At 45.7% G+C, this 23,693-nt stretch overlaps 1 protein-coding gene and 1 pseudogene across 1 annotated transcript in view; both read right to left on the reverse strand.

The window, feature by feature from the left end:
* The window catches only part of GRIN3A (glutamate ionotropic receptor NMDA type subunit 3A), a 131,660-nt gene that overhangs the window by 86,054 nt on the left and 21,913 nt on the right, over positions 1-23,693 (reverse strand). The gene's annotated exons all lie outside the window — the stretch shown is intronic.
* On the reverse strand, positions 14,137-14,255 carry LOC136642818 (5S ribosomal RNA; annotated as a pseudogene).

Raw genomic sequence — 23,693 nt, forward strand, 5'->3', positions numbered from 1 at the left:
ATCATCAATGATGATATAACTTGCATCTCAACATATTCTAATGCATAAGCAAATTAAAGCTCATATTAGCACAAGCTAATTATCTACACTATTTTCTTTTTAATAGTGTTGCCATTTCCTCAAGTTAGTTGGGTAATACAAAGGCAATCACATTCAGTTCCATTAGCTACTTTTTAAAATGAACATTAGACATCAGTGGGAGTAAAATGCATAGGGCTATTTATTATGTTTATATGTCTGGAGTTGTGGCATGGAAAACATAAGGCTTCTTTAACTGAAACCTGGCCCACAAGCCATTGGAGTGTTTCCACTTATATAAATAGGCTTTGGATCAAATCCATTAATCTGATTTACCAATAATGTTAAGACAGCATGATGTATTGGGCTATTTAGTTTCTTGCACAGGATGACTTCTAGCACTTGTTCAGTACTCCTGTGCCAGTAGCTTAAAGTTTCTAATAACCCAATCCTAACTAAATCCCATGCCACAATGCAGCAGCATCCTTGTGGCTCCACTGTATCCCATGGCAAATTTTGGCTACTGGGGTAATTTGTTCCCTTGCCCCGCAGTAAGTCCCAGAAGCCATAAGTCAACTTGGACCTGCACCAGTACAAGTCTGTATTGATCTGTGCAGGCAGATCAGGCCCAGGAAGGGGGTTTGGAGATGTCATGTTCCAGCACAGCTGATCCTGCCCTCCTCCCAGGCCTGATTTAATTACCCTCACAGCTCCATTTTGTACCAATTGAAGTTTCTGAAGGGTCTTCAAGGGAATCTTCACATACTGCATCTTGAAGTAATCTAGGTGAAAGGTGCCTAAGGCATGGAGAACCACAACCAGGTCTGAGACAGGGGTGTACCTGGCTAAAAGCTAGGCAAAAACACCCAGGCCTCAACTGTCTGGTCTCCAGGAGTCCCAAACCAGGAGTTGGATATAGAAGTATTCCCAAACTATGAATCTGGTCTTTCAAGATGAGTGCAATCCCATTCCAAACAGGTGAACACACTATTGTCATATTAGCAGTTCTCCTGACCTGGAAAACTTCTGTCTTGCCTGAATTTAATTTTCTCAATTAACCAGAGAGAAATCAGAGAGAAAAATCAACTGATGCACATGTATGAACCAGATCTCTGAATGTGGGCTCATTTTAGTGATCTTGAATCACAGAAAAGGAGCTTAAAAGGCAATTTGTGTGGTCTTGTGTTTTCCATGAAAAAAGTATTTTTTTTTCTGTTTCTTCAAATATGTTGGATGCTTTGTGAAAGTTGTGATCTATAGAACGTGAATTTCTTGAGAAAAAAGTAATAGATATAAGTGAGGATGAAGAAGAACTGAAGAGCAAACCCACTGACAATAAAGTCTAAAAGTCTCTTTGTGACATCTAACTTGAAGGTATTTGCTTAATCTATTGCCTTCTTGGTCTGCCTTTTCAAAAATATAAAAAGCACCTAATGCTCTGATTTAGGATCATTGCATTTGCCACTGAGATGCCCCCCTGAAATGAACTCCACCATAGTGGCTGATCACCTTTCCTAGTGTAACATGTGGAAATATTTGCCAGATCAAGTCAGGGCCATCACATTCTGGGTTTCGATCACTTCTTCTCCACATCCACAGTTGCTGCAGGAAGTGGAATGGCGATCCACAGTGTAATGTCCTAGATCCACATGCCCAGTACTGCACTGCAAGACGCTTTTCAAATGGACTGTATTATATATTTTTTATATTTGACAGGCTGAGTTGGATTAGAATGTAAGATTTTCCACTCAACTCAGATGTAGCATCTTGTCCCAAATTCATGCACAGCACCCTTACCACGCGCAACTAATTCTGCCTTTGAAATCACAATTATTTTCTTGTTTGCCCAGGTCGGCTAATTTCCAGCCAGTAGGTGTGAACCATTTCCAGGACAAGAAAGAAGATGTGCAGAAGTTCCCTCTAAAAGCCATCATGGGCCAAGTGCAATGTTTATGATGAATGGCACAAGGAAGAATAGAATGGCCAGTTGGGTGCATTCACACCTGCTTCTTTCGAAGTTCTTCCTCCCATACACCTGTATTGAAGCGGCACATGAATTCTATTGTTTGCCACCGGCTAGATTTCAGAATTAAAGTCTGAAATATTCATGAAGGAGCTTTTGAAAGGGAAGCTAATTTAGACTGTCTTGAACATCCCCTGCTCCTAGCAGCGAAAGGGACTTGGCAGTCGACCAAGCGCCACAAATAAACAGACATCTATTGTGGATTTAAAAAAACAAAACACAATGCTAACCACCCTCTGTTTGATTAATTTAAGGCTCTTCTGAATTTGTGATGAAAATGATTTCTCCTCGGACCAGATTGTGATGGTGATGCACGACTGCTGAGCATATGGAAAGGCTAAGCACCCCCAACCAATCTAATATGTATGAATATTTTACGCTTTTGTACAAGGTCAGTCAGGCTGTGGAAAACAGAAAATTATGAACAGTCAGCCATTTTAGGAAAGGATGATTTATTATTTATTTACATTTCTGGTTACAAAAGAGGATAAATAATGTGGCTTTAGGAACTTGCGAGCGTTTTTAGTTAGAGGGCATTTGAAGGGGGCGTTTTAAGGAGATTTTAAGTTATGAATATTGGATCAATGACTGGTGGTCGCCCCATTTAAGTGTACTATAGTATGATAAATAGGATTGCTAAAGAACAATTTCATACTGTTTATACCAGAGCCCATTTTTTTTATTGTCTGTGCTTAGGCAACTGAATGCACACTGCTACCACAGAGGTCCTGGGCAATGTTACCTGTAATTTGAAGCTAGGATGCATGTAGCCTGCATTTAGCTGCATGGGGAAAGCGCTGGAGCCCTCAGTGATGACTTAGGGCACAATCCTAACCCGCACTGCAGCAGGCAAGCCAGGAGGCTTGTGCTGCATCCAACGTGGGATTGCAGCGAGCAGCAGCTCAGACACGGGCAAGGGGAAGCTCTTCCCCTTACTCTTGGGTAAGGGCTGTATGCCCCATGTGTCTCCTTGGACCTGCGCCACCTCCGGAGGTGGCGCAAGTCCGAGGAGAGTGGAGTGACTTGAAGCCACTCCACTCGCCCCAGGGACGGGGGTTGGGATCTGGCATAGCCGCCGGGTCCCAGCCCTGCTCCCGGCTCCCTGCGTGCCTACCCCTGGGCCCGCCCTCCCCCCACCCACTAACAGCCCCTCCCCACCCCCCCATGCCTACCTTTGCTGCTTATGTCGGCGTGCTCGCACCGACGCAAGCAGCAGCGCGGGAGCCATGGTGGAGGCTTCCGCCTCCGTCCAAGCGTCGGCACATCTGAATGCACCGACGTGGCTTCCGCCTAAGGAGGCACGAAAGTGCTTTACGGCACGTTTGCGACCCTCCAGGGTCACCTATACCGGCATAACTGCCAATTACGATTGCGCCCTTAATGTCATACCTGAGCTTTGGAGCACCCTGGCAGGAGCTGAACTAAACTCCCATTTCAACCACACAGCCAAAAAACTTAAGGGGAATGTTGGTCCCAGGCAGACTAAAACTCTTAACTTTGATGATGTTTCCGTATTAACTACTGCTAAATCTTTGGGCTGAATATCAAAATCAATGTTAATGACTGGCTACAAACCAGGAGGCAAAACCATGGTTTGAAGTAAACCATGGTTTCCACTAATCTTGACAAAGTAGGACTTCTATATCAAGCATGATTAAGGTCTATGCTAAACTTTACAGGTAATGTGTAATTTGGCCCAGGCTTTTTTCCTTTTATTTTTAAAATGGGGGGAAGGGGATTGCTACAGATATGGAAGATTTGCACATTACAGGAGTGAGCCACAAACTGCTGAGAGGATGCGCCTCACTCCTGTATACCCATGGAAGCTGACAGAGCAGAAGCACACCTGGGCACTGGAACATGGCACCACCCCTAGTGGCCATGCACTGTTCACCAACACTATTTGCAGCTGATCAGAGCAGGTGTACTACTCACTCCAGATGAGGTGCTACAAACAGTGGCTAGTCATGAACTGGTGCAAGCGTTTTGACTAGTACCAAGCAGCAGTGGTAGATTGTGCATGGCTATGGTGTAGCAAGCGGCACCGGCACATGTAGTGCATAGATGTGGAGCCATGCTGTGTTCCAGAACCTATGGATATGAAGCTGCCTGTCAGATTATTGGTCCAATGTTGCCCCTACTCTGACTTGCAGCAACTCTCCAATGGAGACACAGGGATGTTTGTGTCTCCATTGAGTAGGGATGATTTCCAGGCCTGCTATCTGATGTCTTTTTAATGGATCCTCCCTAGGATCCTCTGTATGTACAGCAGATGCCACATCACTAAGCTATGGGCACCTCCCCATATCTCAAGTCTGAGGTTCACTGGGACTTGATTGATACTGAGCAGTAGGGAGGCCAAGTCAACATATGGTAACACTGGCAAAAGTGATCAGCAACGTATTTTAATTTTTTGGCAATAAATGTTATTATTGGCTGTGAATGTGGCAATAACAAGTTGATACCAAATGCTATCTGGCCCTAATATTTTGCATTAAACAATGCACACAATACAGATGGTGGGGAAATAGCTTTAGCATTCTCTTTGTCTGGGCCATTAGATGGCACTCTGCACTCACTGCACATCCTTCTGATTGCCAAAACACACGTTGCTGGGCATAGAAGTTTCCTACTTCTTAGCGTCTGCTCCGTGTTATGTTATGCTCCCTGGCAACGCCTAAACGTTCAATGACAGGAAAGTCTCTGCAGGAAGCATAATTAGCCACTTGACATATTAAACATGGCAAACCCCCATCTCTCAGGGAGGGCTGTTTCAAACATTATGGATTATGGACCTTAGCTGTTTCCATGTACAGATCTGTACATATGCAAGGGGATTCCCATCACTGTGTGTAGCACAGTGTTGGCAGTATTTTGGTTGGCTGGGTGTACCAAACAGCATTTTTGGGACAATTCCCTATAAGAGAGCATTATTTTGACTATATTCAATACCTTAAATATATCATAAGAACATAAGAACAGCCTCGCTGGATCAGGCCATAGGCCCATCTAGTCCAGCTTCCTGTATCTCACAGTGGCTCACCAAATGCCTCAGAGAGCACACAAGACAACGAGAGACCCGCATGCTGGTTCCCTCCCTTGCATCTGGCATTCTGCGGTATCCCACTTCTAAAATCAGGAGGTTGCACATACACATTATGGCTTATAACCCGTGATGGTGATTTCCTCCAGAAATTTATCCAATCCCCTTTTAAAAGCATCTAGGCCAGATGCCATCACCACATTCTGTGGCAAGGAGTTCCACCGACTAACTACACACTGAGTAAAGAAATATTTTATTCTGTCTATCCTAACTCTCCCAACACTCAATTTTAGCAGCTGTCCCTTGGTTCTGGTGTTATGTAAGAGGGAAAAGAGCATCTCTTTATTCACCAGTTTTCTGCACAGGTAGAACTTTTTGATAATCAGGATGATAATCAGATTAGCTGATCTGATAATCTTTTCACTGCACTTAGCATCACGAATACATATTGAATCAGGACCATATTTCATAAGAGCAGGAAGAAACTCATACAATCTAAATGCTAATATAACAATCCAGAAAAGCCATTGTATCAAAACAATCGTATAATTTAAACAGAACTTTTGAAAGCTGCCTTCAAAAAAACAAGTCTTACACACAGAGACTGGGGTTTGGCTACAGCAGCAAGGTTGTGTGCTATTCTACAGCAGGACCCATGAGAGGGGGAAGAGGGGGTAGTTTGTACCTGGTTCCAGGGTCAAAAAGGGGGCCCATGGAGCCAAAGAAGGGGGACCTGAAATTTCCTTGGATCTTAGATTTTCTGATCTCAAACTCGCTGACTACATGGGATGCTGGGTGCGCAGTGGCAGCTGCTGCCACTAGCCGTATCTGCTGGGCTGAGGAATGCATACATGACACTCCTTAATACAATTTCAAATCTGGGAGGAAACTGGCCTACTACAGTAGCTCTTTGGCTGGTGGATCCACTAACCATGAAGGAGTGTATAGGGACACACACAGCTGCAGGACTACAGTTGCTGCAGTTTTAATACACACAGGACATTTTCCATTCTAGTGTGAGCCTGAATACTATGATGTTAATTTTCTGCAATGATTTTCTATATTAAAAAAAAAAAAAAAGATTTAGGAGTGTGTTTGGTTTTCAGTATTACTGTATCTAGCTGCCAGCACAGTGTACGCGGGTAGACCTGGGCTTCAAAAATTTTTCTGGCTGTTGCCGCCTTCCCCCTCCCGTGTTTTGCTTCCTCCCCACCACAGTTCTGCCCACCCTTTCATCACCCTCCCCTGTTCTGTTTCACCCCTCCCGTCTCCTTTGGGAAGGGGCCCAAAAGAAAACCCCCTGATAAGATGAAAGTGTTGACCCAATGTGCGGCGGCAGTAAAGAAGGCCAATTCTATGCTTGGGATCATCAGAAAAGGTATTGAGAACAAAACAGCTAATATTATAATGCTGTTGTACAAATCGATGGTAAGGCCACACCTGGAGTATTGTGTCCAGTTCTGGTCAACACATGTCAAAAAGGACAAAGTGGAAATGGAAAAGGTGCAAAAGAGAGCGACTTAAGATGATTACTGGGCTGGGGTACCTTCCTTATAAGGAAAGGCTACGGCGTTTGGGCCTCTTCAGCCTAGAAAAGAGACGCCTGAAGGGGGACATGACTGAGACATACAAAATTATGCATGAGAAGGACAGTGGATAGAGAGATGCTCTTTACACTCTCACATAACACCAGAACCAGGGGACATCCACTAAAATTGAGTGTTGGGAGGGTTAGGACAGACAAAAGAAAGTTTCTTTACTCAGTGTGTGGTCGGTCTGTGGAACTCTTTGCCGCAGGATGTGGTGACGGCATCTGGCCTGGATGCCTTTAAAAGGGGATTGGACAAGTTTCTGGAGGAAAAATCCATTTGGGTTACAAGCCATGATGTGTATGTGCAACCTCCTGATTTTAGAAATGGGCTATGTCAGAATACCAGGTGCAAGGGAGGGCATCAGGATGCAGGTCTCTTGTTATCTGGTGTGCTTCCTGGGGCATTTGGTGGGCCGCTGTGAGATACAGGAAGCTGGACTAGATGGGCCTATAGCCTGATCCAGTGGGGCTGTTCTTATGTTCTGAAATTCCTCTTGGAGGCCCTCTGCTCTGGTGTGGATGGAAATCATTCTCAACAGAAGCTTATTTTCCTTATAGACGTGACAGCCTCTACTTTTGTTTCCTGACCCCTTGAGTGAGAACTCAGTAAGGCAGGCCTGCGATGTCACATATGTGTGGAAGTCTGGAAGTGCAGCATTTCCCACTAGCTGCAGGCCACTGTTGGTAAGCTAAACATCTCACTACTAAGGAAGTTATGTGCATTGCCAGTAGACGGGAAAGCAGAGTGCACAGATTATTTTCAGCAGATGTCACAGGACATTGCGTTCTCCGGGACGGTGTGCAAGGTCTCACCCTCTCATGCAGCATTTGCTTAAGGAGCATCTGGTGTGCTTTCAACCATTCAGATGCAAGATTTCGTCAGTCAGTCTTCCTGACTGTAAAATATTCAGCAGCGAAATGAAGTTGGACTGCATAGCATATAAATCAGCATGGATTTTTGGCCTGAGGCTTGTAAGAGATCCTACTACAAGGCCACTTCTAGAGTACTTTAAAATGCATATGAAAGAAAGTGTGCAGTCCAAACACACGCACGCATGCACGCACGCACGCACGCACGCACACACACACACACACACACGTATTTCTTTAAAATAAGAATGAAGTTTTTTTCGAATTGCCTTGATGGTGACTTTAAAAAGGGAATATATTGAACCATCAGTCTCTGTACAGAGCAGGGTACTTCGTCAAGGATTTCAAGGAAAGTACAGTATTATCTGAGTGAATTCACACCTGTTTGTTGAACCTTCAGGGACCACAACAAGTTGCGACAATTTGCATATGGGAAATGGTGATAACAGATCCAACACAGCAGAGTTTTCGTATTACCTGACAATCACAAGACAAGGCTGTTCACACATTCAGAGGAAGTGATTTTTTTTTTCAGTGCTGTCAAAATGTTCATGAAAAGCAGAGCAGTTTAGGCTCATGCCCAAACTGTGAAGGCTCCACTATTTCCCTTTCTCAGGAGAAAAAGCTGAGATCTATTCACATTGGTACTAAGAGGAGAAGCCCAAGTCTTTGTGGGTGGACCTTCCTAATAGGTCACCCACTCCTGCAGAGGCCAGAAGCTGCAGTAAACCTAAACCTGACCACAGAGCAGTGATCTGACCATGACAATGAAGTGATGTCAATCCGCTCCACTAGCAGATCACCAGTAACCTGCCCAGAAGACTGTCCAAGTATGCCCAGCCTGATAGGTGGAAGCAGATATTGCCTGAAACAGTCCCATAGTTGTTTTGGTGGCCACGTAATCTTAATTTCCCAGTTCCCAGACCTGCTCATGCAGTGTTGATTAATGGGAGGACTTCCTGCGGGAGGTCAAAATCTCAAAACTAATATATTTCTTGCTGATGCTTCACTTTTGCCAGGTGTACTCTGTCTTCTCGACGAGGCCCCGTATGAACTGGCCATTCCCCCTTTGGAACAGCTGCTTTCCTGATGTGACTTATAAATAACTTTATCTTTGCTAGGAGTAAAGCCAACCTTTCTTCTGACTGGCTGAGCTTACAACAGAGATGGCCAACTACTCCACCAGGGCCGCATTAGACGTAGAGAATGACCATAAAACAGCAGACAGTTTTGCAGGGCTTATCACCTGAAAACCAATTTGTGTTGGTGAAGAGATCAATCTTCCCTGCTGCACATTTTAGAAGCAGTGACACCCGGTAACATTCTCCTTAACAGATCAGAAATAAAGGCACAGGAGCCATGTTGGAGAAAATCTGGCAAGCCTCGGCTCAGTTCATATACACAGAGCTATAGCCTCTCATTTTCACTGTGGAAGAGCGGATGCAACTCTCATCCAGCATATTACTAACTTAACATGTGCCACAGGACCTCTGTGTTTGCACAGCATCCACTGCCGGCCCGACTACAAGGCACACTAAGCAAGTTGCATCTGCGGCAGATTGCAAGGGGTCTGGCAGGGTGGGAGACCTGGGGTGTGCTTCACCATATGTCTTCAGTTGCTGCCTCTTTCTGCCATGTTCTCTGACATGAGCCACAACGATCCACTTCCTGCTTGTTTAAGCCAGGAAGCTGTAGTAGTTCAAGAGTTCAACATGGAAGATGCAGGTTCAAAACCCTGCTCAGCCATGAAGCTCCCTGGGGTATCTTGGGCCGTCTAAATCACTATCCCTCAGCCTAGCCTACTTCGCAGAGTTGTTGTGAGGACTGAAGGAGGGAAGGAGCTATGCACAGCTTTCTGAGCTCCTTGCAGGAAGGATGGTACAGAAATGTGAAAAAAGTAAAAACAAATAATGCCTCTCCTTACCTTGCTCCTCATGCAATATCCTTAAAGCCAGAAGCGCAGGACTTCCAGTTTTACATGCAGGGACAGGGCAAACAAAAGAGCTCCTTTGTTTGTGCCATTCCCCAAACACAAAGCCTCACAATTTCAGGTTTGACTTAACTGCATAAGAAGCACATAAGCACTTTCCAACCCTAGAGCGCTTTGGCAGAGGTGGCAGCTGCAGCACTGGTGTGGGGTGCAGTTCACACTGCCCCTGACAGGGTCTGAGCAAGCTCCCGTCCCAAATGAATGGAAAAGAGTAGAATGGCAAGATTCTGCTTATTGTGGATTTGCCTCCACATAGAGACCCTTGTCACTGACCTCACCACATATTTATTTCTCCCAAGTTCATTCATTTTGATATTCAGACCAGCAGTCATGGCTTCTCAGCTCTGAAGGTCTCCACTTCTGTTTTATTCTCACAACAGCCCTGAAAGGCAGGTTTTGTTGACAGAGTTAGCGATTGGTCAAAGGTCACCCAGTGAACTTCCACGCTGTGTGGGATTGGCACTGGAGCTTCCCCAGCCCTAGGTTAGCACTCTAACTACGACATCACATTGGAGATGGGCGTGAACTGGGACCTTGTCTCAGGCACAATTTGATCCAACCTTCCAGCACTGATGCAGCCAGGCCAATGGGACATGTGTTGCATCCTGCAGTGGGGTCACATTTGTTCCCTTACCTTGGTGCTGCATCAGCCCAGCCCTGGGAAGTTGGATAGGATTGGGCCCTCAGTGTCTGTAATGCACAAATCACTACATCAGGGTCTCATGCTTTTTTTCTTTTAATCCATCACTATTTTTGCCTCCTGATTCTCAGCCAGAAGATAACTTCAATAATAAATTTAGGTTAATAATAAATTAAAGGCAGCAGAAGGCAAGTGTGGGTGACATCAGTGGAATTCACTTTTTAAAAAATTTGTCCAGAAGTGAGGGAATTTTCAATTTGGATTATGGGGCCTCTGATGTCTTTTCTGCAAAGGCTTTGTGCTCTATTGACTGTAGGCAAGGCTGGATATACGTAGCTCTGAAAAAAAGAATCAAAATGGAATTGTCGGGGCCCCTCTCAGATGCCCTGACCCCCGACTTACCCTGGAGCAGTCACCCCATGCCCAGGGTGGGGAGGCTTCCCTGCCTGGGCATGGGGTGCCTGCTCCAGGGTAAGTCAGGGATCAGGGCATCTGGGAGGGGCCCCAACAGGAATCAAGAACAGCTGCATTTTGTAACCTGTTTAGATGGTGCAACTAAGGCCCCATCCTATATCCTGCCACAAGTACCAATGCAGTCATGCCAAAAAAGTACATGCTGCATCCTGTGGTAGAGGGCAAGCAGAAGGCATATGGGAGATGACAAAAATGTACTTTACATACTTCCACATAAGCCTTGGGCCACCTATAGGTCTCTTTGGACATATGCCACCTATTTTGGCAGCATATGTCTGTGGAGAGAAAAGGGGTGGAGAGGTTTCTGAAAGAGGGGATATGATCAGACACCTGATCCACCCCCCACCTCCTCGCCCTGTCCCCAATTCCTCCCCTGGAATGCCCAATTCCACTCCTTCCCTGCCCACAATCTTCCCCCTCCTACCAGCTTACCTGCTCTAAGTGGCAGTGGCTCCAAAACGGCTGCTTGTGGCACATTGTACTTGCTGTTTTATGACCTGTTACAACTGCAGAACTCTCTTCCACTGCCATAACTTAGCAGGTAGGATTGGACCATTAAACACATTTTCATATTGTATTATGGTTTGTACAATTTATTCCATGTCTAATCATGGGCAATAATGTGATATGTGAAACTCACTGAAGCTCAACCCCCAAACCAGTGGAAATTTTTAGCCGGTGATTCCTCTAGCTTCTGAGATTTCACCAGGCATTGCCTATCAACTTTAAAGACTTAAATTTGGAGCCACAAGGACTACAAGCTTATCTTTAACAAAAGAGGAGTCTCAAGATGCTGAACTCTGCAACAAATGCCAAGTTCTATGGATTCTTAAGCAGGTCTTTGAAGCACTATGAAAACGTGCAAAGCCCATTTATCAAAGATGAGGACAAGGAACACAGACCAGAGACAGATAATTGATTTCAAGAGTGCTGAAGATGATATGACAAAGCTATCATTGCCCAGGGGGTGGGCACTGGTTTCATTTGGTGTTTTGGGACTTCTGGTCAGAAAGATGGCGCAGGTTTCTGAAATGTAAAAACCCTGCAAAATTCATGTACCAGAGACAAGAGTGGGATGCATGTACACACCTCAGGCAACCACAGCTTTGACACTTGGGGGAAGGTATGAAACCCGCAGAACTGGTCCTTTTCAGCCGTGATGTCACGTTTCAACTTGGAAACTTCTGCTCCTCAGTCTGAAAGCATCTTGACCAATAACTTGGCAAAAGTGCCCCTTCTCCCCCCTCCCAGCTGCACTCAATCTCTCTGTGTCATTTGTTGCCCTCTGGAAATGCAGTCTTCCTCACCCGGAGGTTATAGTAACTCTGTTGACGTGAAGCACTTGGAGTGCTAAAAATTATTATATCAGCCATAACTGTCACTGTGATGCTATTTATGCTCCAGCATGTTAAGGACACCGCATTAAGCATTTGCTCTCGTTACAAAGCATCTCTGAAAATGGAGACATGGGTGAAATGTTGGCTTCTTGTGCAAAAAAGGATTCCAGTCTGCAAAGGTCGGATTGCAGGATCTGTAGAAATCAATAACGTTCCACCAAGGGGCAACCACCTTTTGTGGTTTTTTCAGAGCTCACTTCATTCTTTGTCACCAGTATCATCAATTCAACCCTCAGCAAGTTAGGACTGCGGGTTTGCTGTGGTTCAGACTTTGCTTCTTCTGAATGTCCCACTAGTGTACTAGAGCAGTAGTCTCCAAACGTTTCGGCCAGAGGGCCGCAACAGATATCTGTTGTGGTGCTGAGGGCCGGAAAAATGATTTAAATATAAAATTTAAATAAATAAATTTGAGATGGAACTAAGATGAGTGAATAAATGAATGAATGAATGGGCTCATTCATTCAACCTCTCTGGCCCTCAGAACACCCTCCAGACACAAACAGAGCACAGTTCTGGTCATGTTCAGTTGAGTGGGCCAGAGGCTTTAAGGGGACAAGAGGTTGGCCGTGGGTTGGATAGAGGCTTGCCACGGGCTGTATCTGGCCCCTGGGCCGGGGTTTGGAGACCCCTGCGCTACAGGAAACCTTCTTTGGGTTACGAGTACAGGCACTCTTCCATACCTGCAGGGGTTCTGTTCTGCCTTCCCCAAGGATACAGAAACCACAGATATGGGGAAATCCTATATAAAGTACAATATGCGCCCCCACCACGCCCATCACCTTCATTTTTCTTTACTGGCTTTGGAAACACACATTTTCTTGCTTAACACAGGAACCGTTTCTTGTTTAACTGTAGAAGTCAACATGCAGGCAGTGAGCCTGCATGCTAGAGGGAGGAGACTAACAATGTTAACAGAACATTCTGGCTCTGTCCCTCTAGTCTGATGATCAGGCTGCCTGATCCACCCTCCTCCCCACCTAGCCTACTCCGCCCCATTCCGCCCCTCCCTATCTCCCTCCTGACCCCTGCTCTATCTTAACTGCAGGCATCCGGCATCCGTCTTCACATGGACCCGGCCAGTCATACCAGCACTGTCCCATTTGTGATAGCCATAAAGCTGTTTACACCAGTGGAACGTGCGTCCTGCCAGCACAAATGGCCAATAGGATTGGCCCACAAGCCACTCTAAGAACATGGGATACAGCAGGCTATAAATCATATAAATAAATATGGAACAGTAGAACATTTGAAAGCCCCCGGGAGAATAGAAAACACCAGGTCCATTCCACTGCTCCAGCCCTAGGGGCCTTTTGTGGTCAGTACACCCACAAGGGTCTTAATATTATTTATTTATAAGATGTCCAGGTTTAACAGCAACAATAAGCAGGGAAACAGTGGGCTGTTCACACACCTCAGCCACTGTTACAACAGCCCTGTAAAGCAGGTCAGCGTGGATCTCTCCATGCTGTGGGCACACATACGATTAACACCCTCTGACAACCCAGACAAAAACAGGATGCCAAATCTCAGAACTTCCATGGATCATATAAGAGCAAATGAAGCGGCCTCCTGTTTGCTTCTCTTGGAAACGCTTTTGCTTCAGGGCTAACCGAACACATTTCCCAGGGCCATTTTTTTGCTTTGCTATTTCAGGTTCAAACCATCACTGACTGAACAAGCTGTTTGCAGTTACAGCTTCTTTTTCTGCAGATAAAAATACATCAATATGAGATGGTATCTTTTCTCAGTTTGTATTGGGCAGCTACTTCAGATGGTAAGCTACAGCTGAGAACTTCTGGTGAAAGAGTTTGACTTAAATGACATACAAGCTAAGCCTGTGATAGCTGCCAGTGGCCATGATTCTCTTTGGGAGCCACACATACAATTCAAAACTTTCACACAAAATAAGATCTGAGTTTGAAGGAGTGGGAACTAATGACAGATCGGCATTTTCAGGGTTTCATCTCATGAGGCATTTTTTAATTCCATATTTCAAAGGAGCTTTCTTAAATGTTTGATATTTTTTTCTTTGAATGCTGCTGTAGCTTCTGCTTGGTTGGCAACCTTCAGTCTCGAAAGATTATGGTATAAGCCTACAGCACCCAGTATTCCCAGGCGGTCTCCCATCCAAGTACTAACCAGGTCTGACCCTGCTTAGCTTCCAAGATCAGATGAGATTGGGCATGTGCAGGGTAACAGTAGCTTCTGCTTGGACTGTTTCCAACACCGCGCTCATCATTCAGAACGTGAAAAGAACAAACACATTGCAAGGATCTGCAGACTGGCATTTGGGTCAAACTACACGTGACTGTCAGCATGTGTGTCGCTGGCTTTAAAAATGTTAAATACATGAACATCCTGGCCAGGGGCGGGGCAGAACCCAGCTGCTTTTGAACATTAAAAAAGAACAAGCATGTGTCTGCAAAGCCCATGCTTAAAATAAGTGGTAGTTTGAGCCTTTGAAGGGGCTGCTGGCAACAAAATGGACATCATCCTGACCAAGAAATGGAACGCTGGTGGACTGGCCTGTGTGGATTGGCCTGGGTTAAATAAATTTTGTCTTTTGAGATGACAGACAGGACATTATAACAAACACAGGGCTACTTCTAAAAATGGCAGCATCATGTCGACTTCTCTCCTACTGTAATGTGAAGTTGTCTGTGCTCCCCTTTTGCCCTCAGAGATGTCCCCCACTGCCCTAACCTCGACATGCGTTCTGACTGGATGGACAGTAGACCTTTTGAAAGCAGGACATTTTGCTGAATCTCTGATTTGGGAGCAAGTTGGGAGCGAGTTTATTAGATTTTCTATCCCACCTTTCTGCCATGACAAAGCTCAACATTGCATATGTGTGGACCCTAAGTGGTCCCCATCCCAGACCTGCTTAGCTACCACAAGATTGCTACATCAACTGCATACAATTAAATCATAGCAGCAGGAAAACCGGGAAGCTATTGTGTGCTGCCACAAATGGCCATAGGTGGGGCATGCTCTGAGAGGCCCCACCTGTGTTGGTAAGTTGGTGGTGGAGGTGGGGAGATGCAAGGCCATTCTGGGACCAGGAGGAGAGAGGCACGGGACAGGAAGTGGCCTGAGAGGTAGCTCTTGGCATCAAAGGCACACATTGGATCCTATCCCCCATTTTTCAGCCCACCCCATGCTTTCTCTCCTGAGACTTTCACCAGCTGCGTAGCTGGCATGGGTATGAGGAGACCCATAAATAGTTTTTTACTTACTTCTGGTTGGCCTTCTGGTCCCTTCCCCTACTCTTGGATGCAGCATGCACTCTGTCAGCACGGTGGAGAGAGGAAAGGGACACGATTCTGCACTGTATTGTGGCCAGTACAGGGAGGGAATCAATTCTTTGCTACGGGTTCACGAGGAAGGATTTAAATTATTCCCACAATTAAAACTAACACCCAGAACAAAGAACAGTTGAGTGAAGACGCAATAAATTTTGCGAGCAAGATTATGCTCACTAAGGAGTTCTTCTGGGTGTAATTGGATGCAAACACCAAACTAATTGCTTGAGCCAGCATATAAGTACCCAATATCGAGTGAATAATTCATGCTGACAAAAGAGTGGCCCCAGAGATGATGGGCAAAATGACCGTTTTGGCTCCTGTGGATGCTGTCAGTGCAAGATTTTTAATCAGAGTTCGCAAGACAGCGTTGCAGAAATGTGATCAGTCATGGGCAAGATAGGTGTTTTATTGTGGTTTGTACTGACACACTTAATGAACCCGATGAGTGTCTGGTTTTGCTTTGTAAACCTCAGCTGAACAACCACAAGCAGTTCCAAATGGTGCATTTAACAAAGATGGTCAGTTGATGTAAGATAGAAAAGTCAGGGGTCCTGCCCGACCTACACAACTGATATACCCGCTTTTTCATCATTGTCAGATCAAAGACTCATGGAACCAGAAACTAACGTTAGGATGGACCAAATATTATGTTCTCACAACTTTCCAGTGCAAAAGTTCCACTACCCAGTCAGGACTGGGGTGCGCTGGGTGGAATCCCAACAGAAGCAAAGCTGAGAGCAAAAGATTTCTGTGTGTTCCAGATATTGATGTTAGCGGCTAGTTGAGCTTGAGCCTAAGTTTGGTGAGTTCTAGAGCCGAGTGAAGGAACCATATGCAATGGGGATGCAAGAGCAGTCCCTACAACTGCTATAGCAGCCCCTACAATGCAGGGATGTGCGGAACGGGGGGGGGGGTGGTAGGTAAGGCAGAACTGCCCCATCGTCTGTGGAGAAGCAACACATTCGCCCTGCCTGCTTACACCCAAGGACGCTCTCCTTACACCTGCTTTCTTGGAGAGCCTCCTTGGGTGTAAGCAGGTGGGGCAGCTGCTGTTCTTTTCCACAGACTACGATGGGGCAATTCTACCTCACCTGCCACCCCCCACCGCATGCACCTGCTACAACACCACCTCACCGGACAACTCTGTTACCACCAACTGTGCCTCACTCACATCTTGTGGGATGCTAGCAATGGAGAAAGCACCTGCATTCATCCTGCAATCCCTCATTGCAGCATTGGGTGGAATGGTGGGCTGTAGACAAGTCCCACCAACTGGCGCTTGAGTGCACATGTGCAGGCCATGCAGTTCAAGCATGCGCAGTAAGTGAAAATGATGGAGCTTTACTAAAGAAACAATCCTGCAACTGGTCCAGAGATTTAAAAAAAAAAAAAAAACACCTTCATAATCATTTTCTTCATAGTCAGTTTGCCCTAATTTGGCAGCACTTATTTGAGTCAATTCGCCCCTTAATTGTACAGCAAAACATGACTTCTCAACTACAGCAGTGCTTAATTGATAGACATTTATGTATCTAGAATCACCATCCCCTCTGACCTGGAGAAGCCCTTCCTGCTAATTCTCACTATGTGTGGACTCTCTGAAGTCACTCAGGGCCAAACAAGACATGACTTACATCACAGCATTGACCCTTTAAAACAACTTAGGGCTGGGGGGGGGCACTTTAGCTCAGGACCATGGTGGGAATGAAGATTAACTGGCATCAAAAGTGGTTTCCAAACTTTTTGGCACAGGAACCCACTTTTTAAAATGACACTCTCTTGGGACCCACCTAGGTTTACGAAACTAAAAATAAAAGTTTCACCTGACCAGCTGCTCAAGCTTCTGTTTTTATCCTTTTCACTGTGGGGAAGGGTGTCTTTGGGAGTGTTTGATGAGCTCCAGCTTCATAGGATTAGGACCATTCTGGTGTCCTGGCGTTTCCCTTCACCTGGCCTTTGATAGGAGCCAAGGCACGTTTGCCTGCTCATGAGTAAATGCACACATGTGGCTCAGTTTCGCTTTCCATGGGGCTCAGTACGTTTTCCTTGTCAGCTTGGAGGGGGGGACTTCCTTCTCACATATTTTTGGGGGGCCCATGCGTTAATCAGATTGGGACCATTCTGGTGGCACTGCATTCCTCATGGCCTGCCCTTTGAAGTGGACTGAGGCATGGCCACCTACTCACAAGTAAACACACACGAGCAGCTCAGTTTCACTTTCCAGAAGGCTCAAGACATTTTCCTTGTTAGCTATCAGCTTGTCAGTTTCATGACCCACCAACAATTAAGTCCCGATCCACTGGTGAGTCCCAATCCACAATTTGGGAAACACCGCTCTAAAGTAGTCTGCAGGTATGGCATACTGGTTTTCTTTGGGCGGGAGTGCTACATTTATTCATAGTTTTCTCTCTCCATTGCACTGAGATTTTAAAAGGTGATACCAGCAACCTGGAGCTTGCTTTGTTTTCTAGTCCGTGAGATGAGCGCCCTTTGTAAAAAATGCACAGTATGTGCAATATGACCACCATTGTGTTTCTAAGGGACAAAAGAACTGGTGTGTAGGTTACTTAGCCTTTACAGAAATGCTGAAATCTTCACAAGAATGCCCTGGTAGCAGATTTCTGCCCTCACCAATTTTTTTCCCCTACTTGTAACAGAAACATTGGAAATATGGCTGAAAGCTGGTGATGAGTCAGCAGTAAAGATTCTGTGGTTAAAAAAATAAAAAAGAGTGCCTGAATTCCTGACATTTGATTCCTGCTATACAATTCCAGCAATGAAATAATGACCATAATTTCCCCATTAGTTTCCCATTGGCAGTGGCTAATGGTGCAATGATAGCACCCTCCCCCCATCTGCCGCTTGTCTCTATTCAGGTTTCGGTGGCTTGAAGCCTTTTTGATGGAAGTTAATTAGCCAGCATACTGCTGCTGAGCAAGTCTTTCCAGCCCGGTGCCGAATGGATGCCTCCTCGCTGGCGGCAGCCGGCTGGTCCTCTCAATCTCTGCCTCTCTCTCTCCATTGTCATCCCTCGAACCTGCAAGACTGATTTTCGTCATCTCACAGGAACCTTTTAGCCAGACATGCCAGGGGACCCGATCACAACATTCAAACACCAGGCTCGAAAGGATTTAGAATGTGCTAATAAAATGCATGTATTTTAATAGCCCTGCCTCAATGGCGAGAATTTGGAAGCCCTTCCTCAAGAAGAGAGTCAAACGTATTTGGTGCTTCTTAGTTGAGAAACAAACGTGGCAAGTAAGAAACGTGGTAAGAGGTTTGGAATAGGATGGATGAAGATGTGGAGAAGGTGAAAAGGGAGAATTTTTTCTCCCTCTCTCATAACTGTAGAATGGGAGGGTCATTCAAGTAGTTGATTCAGGACAGATTAAAGAAAGTGTTTCTTCGGATATCACATAACTTATAGCAGCCTAGACAAATTCATGGAGGAGTGTCCCATTATCAGCTGTTAGAAGACCTACATGGTGGTACCTCCTTATTTAGAGGCAGTATGCATTGGAAAAATAGGTGCAGGGAGAATACTGACAGCAGGGAAGGGCCACTGCTTTGCTTGTGGCTGTGGAAGGGTGCTGTTGAAAACAGGATGCTGAATTAGATTTGCTGGTTTGCTGCCAGGAGGCTCCCCATATAGCAAGGTGGCCACATAATGCCTCAACTCCATGGTTTCTCCGGGCATTGTAGAGGGCTTATATAAGGAGCAAATATATTAATAATTTGTGCTCAGCATCCAGGGAGGTTGGAAGCTGTGCAAGTCTCTCTTGTGCCATCACTGACCTTCCAGGGTGAAACGTGAAAGAACTGGATTGGATCTTCCAAGCCCCCCATGTCCTTATTATCACAAGAAAGTCCCCTCCATCTTAAACCCCACCCCACTGGTATATTGTTGAAGCACTGGTCATGTGTGGAACATGGTGGATCTCCATGAGATGCAGAGCCTTGAGTGTTGGAATGTCTTCCCATGGGAAGCATGAACGGGTTCCCTCTCCCAGAGTTAAGTTGGACTGTTTCTTTTCCAATGAGCTTTTGGAAACTGTGTTATTACATGGTTCCTTTTTACAGTTTCTGATATTAATTAATTAATCAGAATATTTATATATCACTTTTCAACCAAAAAAGATCAGCAAAAGAAATGAAAAATGGTTTCTTGTGCTAAAGTTGCTCACAGTCTAAAAAGGAACTCAAAAGAGCAACAGCCTTTGGGAGGGATGTTAATGGTGGCATCGCTGGGGGGGGTGCGCGCACTGCACCAGGTTACACGTTCAAAGGGGTGACACCACTAATGCCCAACATTTTTGAAATGTTGGTATTTTTGAGTAATACCATCATGTTATATATCAAACAATGGGTAATTTAATGCAGAATGCAGTGAAACAAACCACAGTGAAATATCTGTATTCTATCAAAAGTTATAGCGAAAAAACAGTAGCATGGGGCAATGGTACATCACCATGCCCACTGCCCAGGGCATTGCCCTGCCCACTGCATGGAATGTGGTCTATCATAGGGGTGAGACACTAGCCTCCCGTACCAGGTGATGCAAACCCTAGTGACACCACTAGATGTTAAGGCTGGAAAGAATAGGGACAGTTACTCTCTTTCTCTTAAATAAGAATGTCACCACTTTAAAAGTCTTTTCCTACTTAGCAGAAGGGAATACAGTAAGGCAGTGGTTCTCAAACTGGTGGGTCACGACTTCACCTGTCCCTTTAAGGGGTGGGGGAAGGGGAGGGAGGCAGCGATGTGATCCCCAGGATCGCATCGCTAAGGAGGGTGAGGGGGGTGCTTTGCACTTACTTCAAGAAGGCAGGGCTGCAGCAGGCTGCAGGAGGTGCGGGAAGCCCTGCGCAGCGGTCCCCAACACTTGGAATGTTGGCCAAAAGTGGGCGCAAGGCACTTCCGTTTTGCAAGAGGTGCTTTGCACCCGCTTTCTCCAAACGTTCCAAGCCTCGGGGACCACGGTGCAGGGCTGCGCAGGGCTCCCTGCACCTCCTGCAGCCTGCTGTAGCCCTGCCTACACAACATGAGTGCAAAGCACCCCCCCTCGGCCCCCATAGCAATGTGATCCTAGGGGTCGCGTCGCTGCCCTAGCCCCTCCCCCCGCAAGAACTTACTGAGGGAGTAAAGCTCCCTCAAAGTTTGAGAACCTCTGCAATAAGGGGTTTGTAATATTATGTGCTTTAGCTGTTGATTTTAATGTGCATGGTTTTTTTTTTTTAAATTCCAAGCTGTTTTGAAATCTATTAAAATATATTAGCAACACACATTATACAAATTAAAAATAAATTAAAAATTGATCTGAGATTGCTGAAGCCTGAATGCTCTTTACAGTCACACACATAGAAACAGTCATATCGAAAAAGACAGGACTGCATTCATAACACCCCAATTCTCACACCAAGGATCACCTCTTGATCCTTGTAGCAACCCCCATGTTATACACTATTGACTGAGGCCTCTGCTCTACCTGCTGTGTGTCAAATTCATTTCCTCTGGAATAGATCCTGCTTTCTACCAGTTTAAAAGCCAAGAGGATGATGGCTCTTTGGGTAGAGGCATACTAACAAAATATAACTTGTTCATTGGTAGACAGTCAAGAGTTCAAAACACACCACAGCAGTTGTCACATTCGAAATGACCGGTTGTGCAATGCATGCTGCTTCAATGTTCTTAGTACACATGCATGTGCTTATACGTGTGCTGGAGACAAGATGCTTCCACTCCCCTCACTTTGCAACTTAACTTCTACAGTTGCTGGGGCCAGAGCTGAACTCTGAAGAATGACAATTCTAGCAACTCACACTAACAATGTGTTAACAAGACATCCCCCCCCCCCCCGGCAAGAAACCAAAACAAAGCAAAACAGTAGCGACTTCTCAGGAGCCCCAAATAGGAAGTGTGTTTGGAAAATAGGGATACAGGATTTGGAACATATGCTTGGTGAAGAAAGGAGGGGGAAATCTCAGGCCTGTCAACTGCTAGGTTGCCAAGACATTTGGAAGGGGCATGAGAGACTCCTGCTGTCACTTGCCTGGCTCTGAGGGAAAGATCCTGCTCACAGACAAAAATGAGGCTGTGAGAGAGTGCTGCAATCTACTTCTTGCTGGTTTTGTGAACACCAAGGAGCCTTGGATTTGGGGTTCTGTGAGATGGGACCCAAGTGTTGATTGCATTTGATTGACTGAAGCTCCACTAAAAACAATGCCTGATGCATGTTGGGAGAAACCTTCATCAGAGGCAAAAGACAAAACTATTTCATTCAATGCAGTGGTGTTGCTAGGGAGGTGCAGGGGGGTGAGGGTTGCACCGGATGATGCACACAGAGAAGGGACACCACTACTGGCCAAACTTTTTAAAATCTTGGTATTTTAGAATAATACCATCACGTTATACAGTGATGCCTCGCAAGACGAATGCCTCGCGCAAAGAAAAACTCGCAAGACGAAAGCGTTTTGTGATTTTTTTGGTGACTTGCAAGACGAAATTTTCTATGGCCGTGCTTTGCAAGACAAATTTTTTCCTTTTTTTTTTTTTTGGTTTGTTTTAAATCGCACTTCGCAAGACGAAAATTTCGCAAAACGAAACGACTCACGGAACGAATTAATTTCGTCTTGCGAGGCACCACTGTATATCATTTGATGTGCAATTTAATACAGAATGCAATGAAACAAACAGTGTTGAAATATCTCTGTATCAAAAGTTATAACCAACAAACCAACAGAGGTGGGGCAATGGTGCATCACTATGCCCACTGCCTGGGGCATTCCCCCGCCCACTGCATGGGAGGAGGTCCATCTTGGGGGTTACACGCTCGCTTCCTGAACCAATGTGACACAAAACCTAGTGACGCTACTGATCCAATGTGTATATATCACATGCCTAATCTTGTCAGATCTCAGAAGCTAAGCAGGGTCGGGCCTGGTTAGTACTTGGATGGGAGACCGCTTGGGAATACCGGGTGCTGTAGGCTTGTACCATAGTCTTTCGAGACTGAAGGTTGCCAACCGTACACATGCATGCATATCTATCACTGAAGTTAAAAAACTCCCAACAGATCTTGCCATCTCAGTAAATGCCCCCAGATGCCCATGGGCACAAAAGATGGGCATTAACATCAAAGGTGATGTCAGAGGTCAGGTCAGATGCTGTCCATGTTCAGAAGGCCCACATGGGCAAGCCAAATACTGAATACCAGTGGCAGAGGCCAACAGGCCATCAGGGGATGGGTGAGGGCAGCATCGAGGGCCCAGATCATTGCCAGATCATTGCCTCTTGCACACTGGCACCAGCACTGAACAGCAAGCCAGGAGGGGAGAAAAGGCCTCAGCGTACACACACACAGTGGTGTTGCTAGGAGGTGCAGGCTGCACAGGGTGACGCGCACAGGGGGATGACACCACTACTGGCCAAATTTTTTAAGATCTCAGTATTTTCGAATAATAACACCATGTTATACATCATCTAATGCAGAATTTCATGCAGAATGCACTGAAATATCTCTATTCTAACAAAAGGTATAGCTGAAACACCAGTGGGGCAGGGCAATGATGCACCACCACATCCACCACTTGGGGGTGTGCCTCGCCCACTGCATGGGAGGAGGTCCATCAAGGGGGTGATGCGCTGGCCTCCTAGTGCACATCCTTATGTGCACTGCACATAAGACCACCCTCACATAAGACCACCCTCAGAAAAGAAACCAAAGTGCATGAGCTTCCCAGGGAAACTAAATTCTATTCCAGTTGTTTCTGAAATATGAATAATTATTTGCATTTGATTTGCACATTCCGAAACGGCCAGCTCCCTCGCATTGACACACCACAGCCTTCTCAGCACCATCGCCGCTGCAGGTAAGCGCAATATTAGACCACATTAGCTCATTCCAGCCTTTCCGCGGCTTTGCTTGAGAATACGTCTGGGAATACGTCTGGGAATGTTCTCCCGACAGTGGCTCGGCGTGCCCTTTTCATCCCATTACCGAATCAATAGGCTAATGATTTCATACAAGTCAGCGGCAGAGCTATTTTGTCATGCAGTGCCAGATAAATGAAAGAAACCCTAGTGCCAGAGCGGGTGCCTTCTCTCTGACAACTCCAAAAGTAATTAATTTCTGCATTTCACCTGCTTGCCGTTTTAAGAAATTGCTACAACTTCCCAGAGCCTTGCTCGATTTGGAAAAAAAGAAAAGAAAATCAAATGGCTGCACCTAATAGCTAGTTGCTTTGACTTGACAGATTTATTTGCAAAATGCTTATTGGCATGGTCATGGGTTCAGGAAGCTGCAGGAAGCTTCCGGAAGGCATGAGTGGAAGAAGAGAAACTGC

Source organism: Tiliqua scincoides, chromosome 2, assembly GCF_035046505.1.
Source record: "Tiliqua scincoides isolate rTilSci1 chromosome 2, rTilSci1.hap2, whole genome shotgun sequence".
In the NCBI taxonomy this organism is placed as follows: domain Eukaryota; kingdom Metazoa; phylum Chordata; class Lepidosauria; order Squamata; family Scincidae; genus Tiliqua; species Tiliqua scincoides.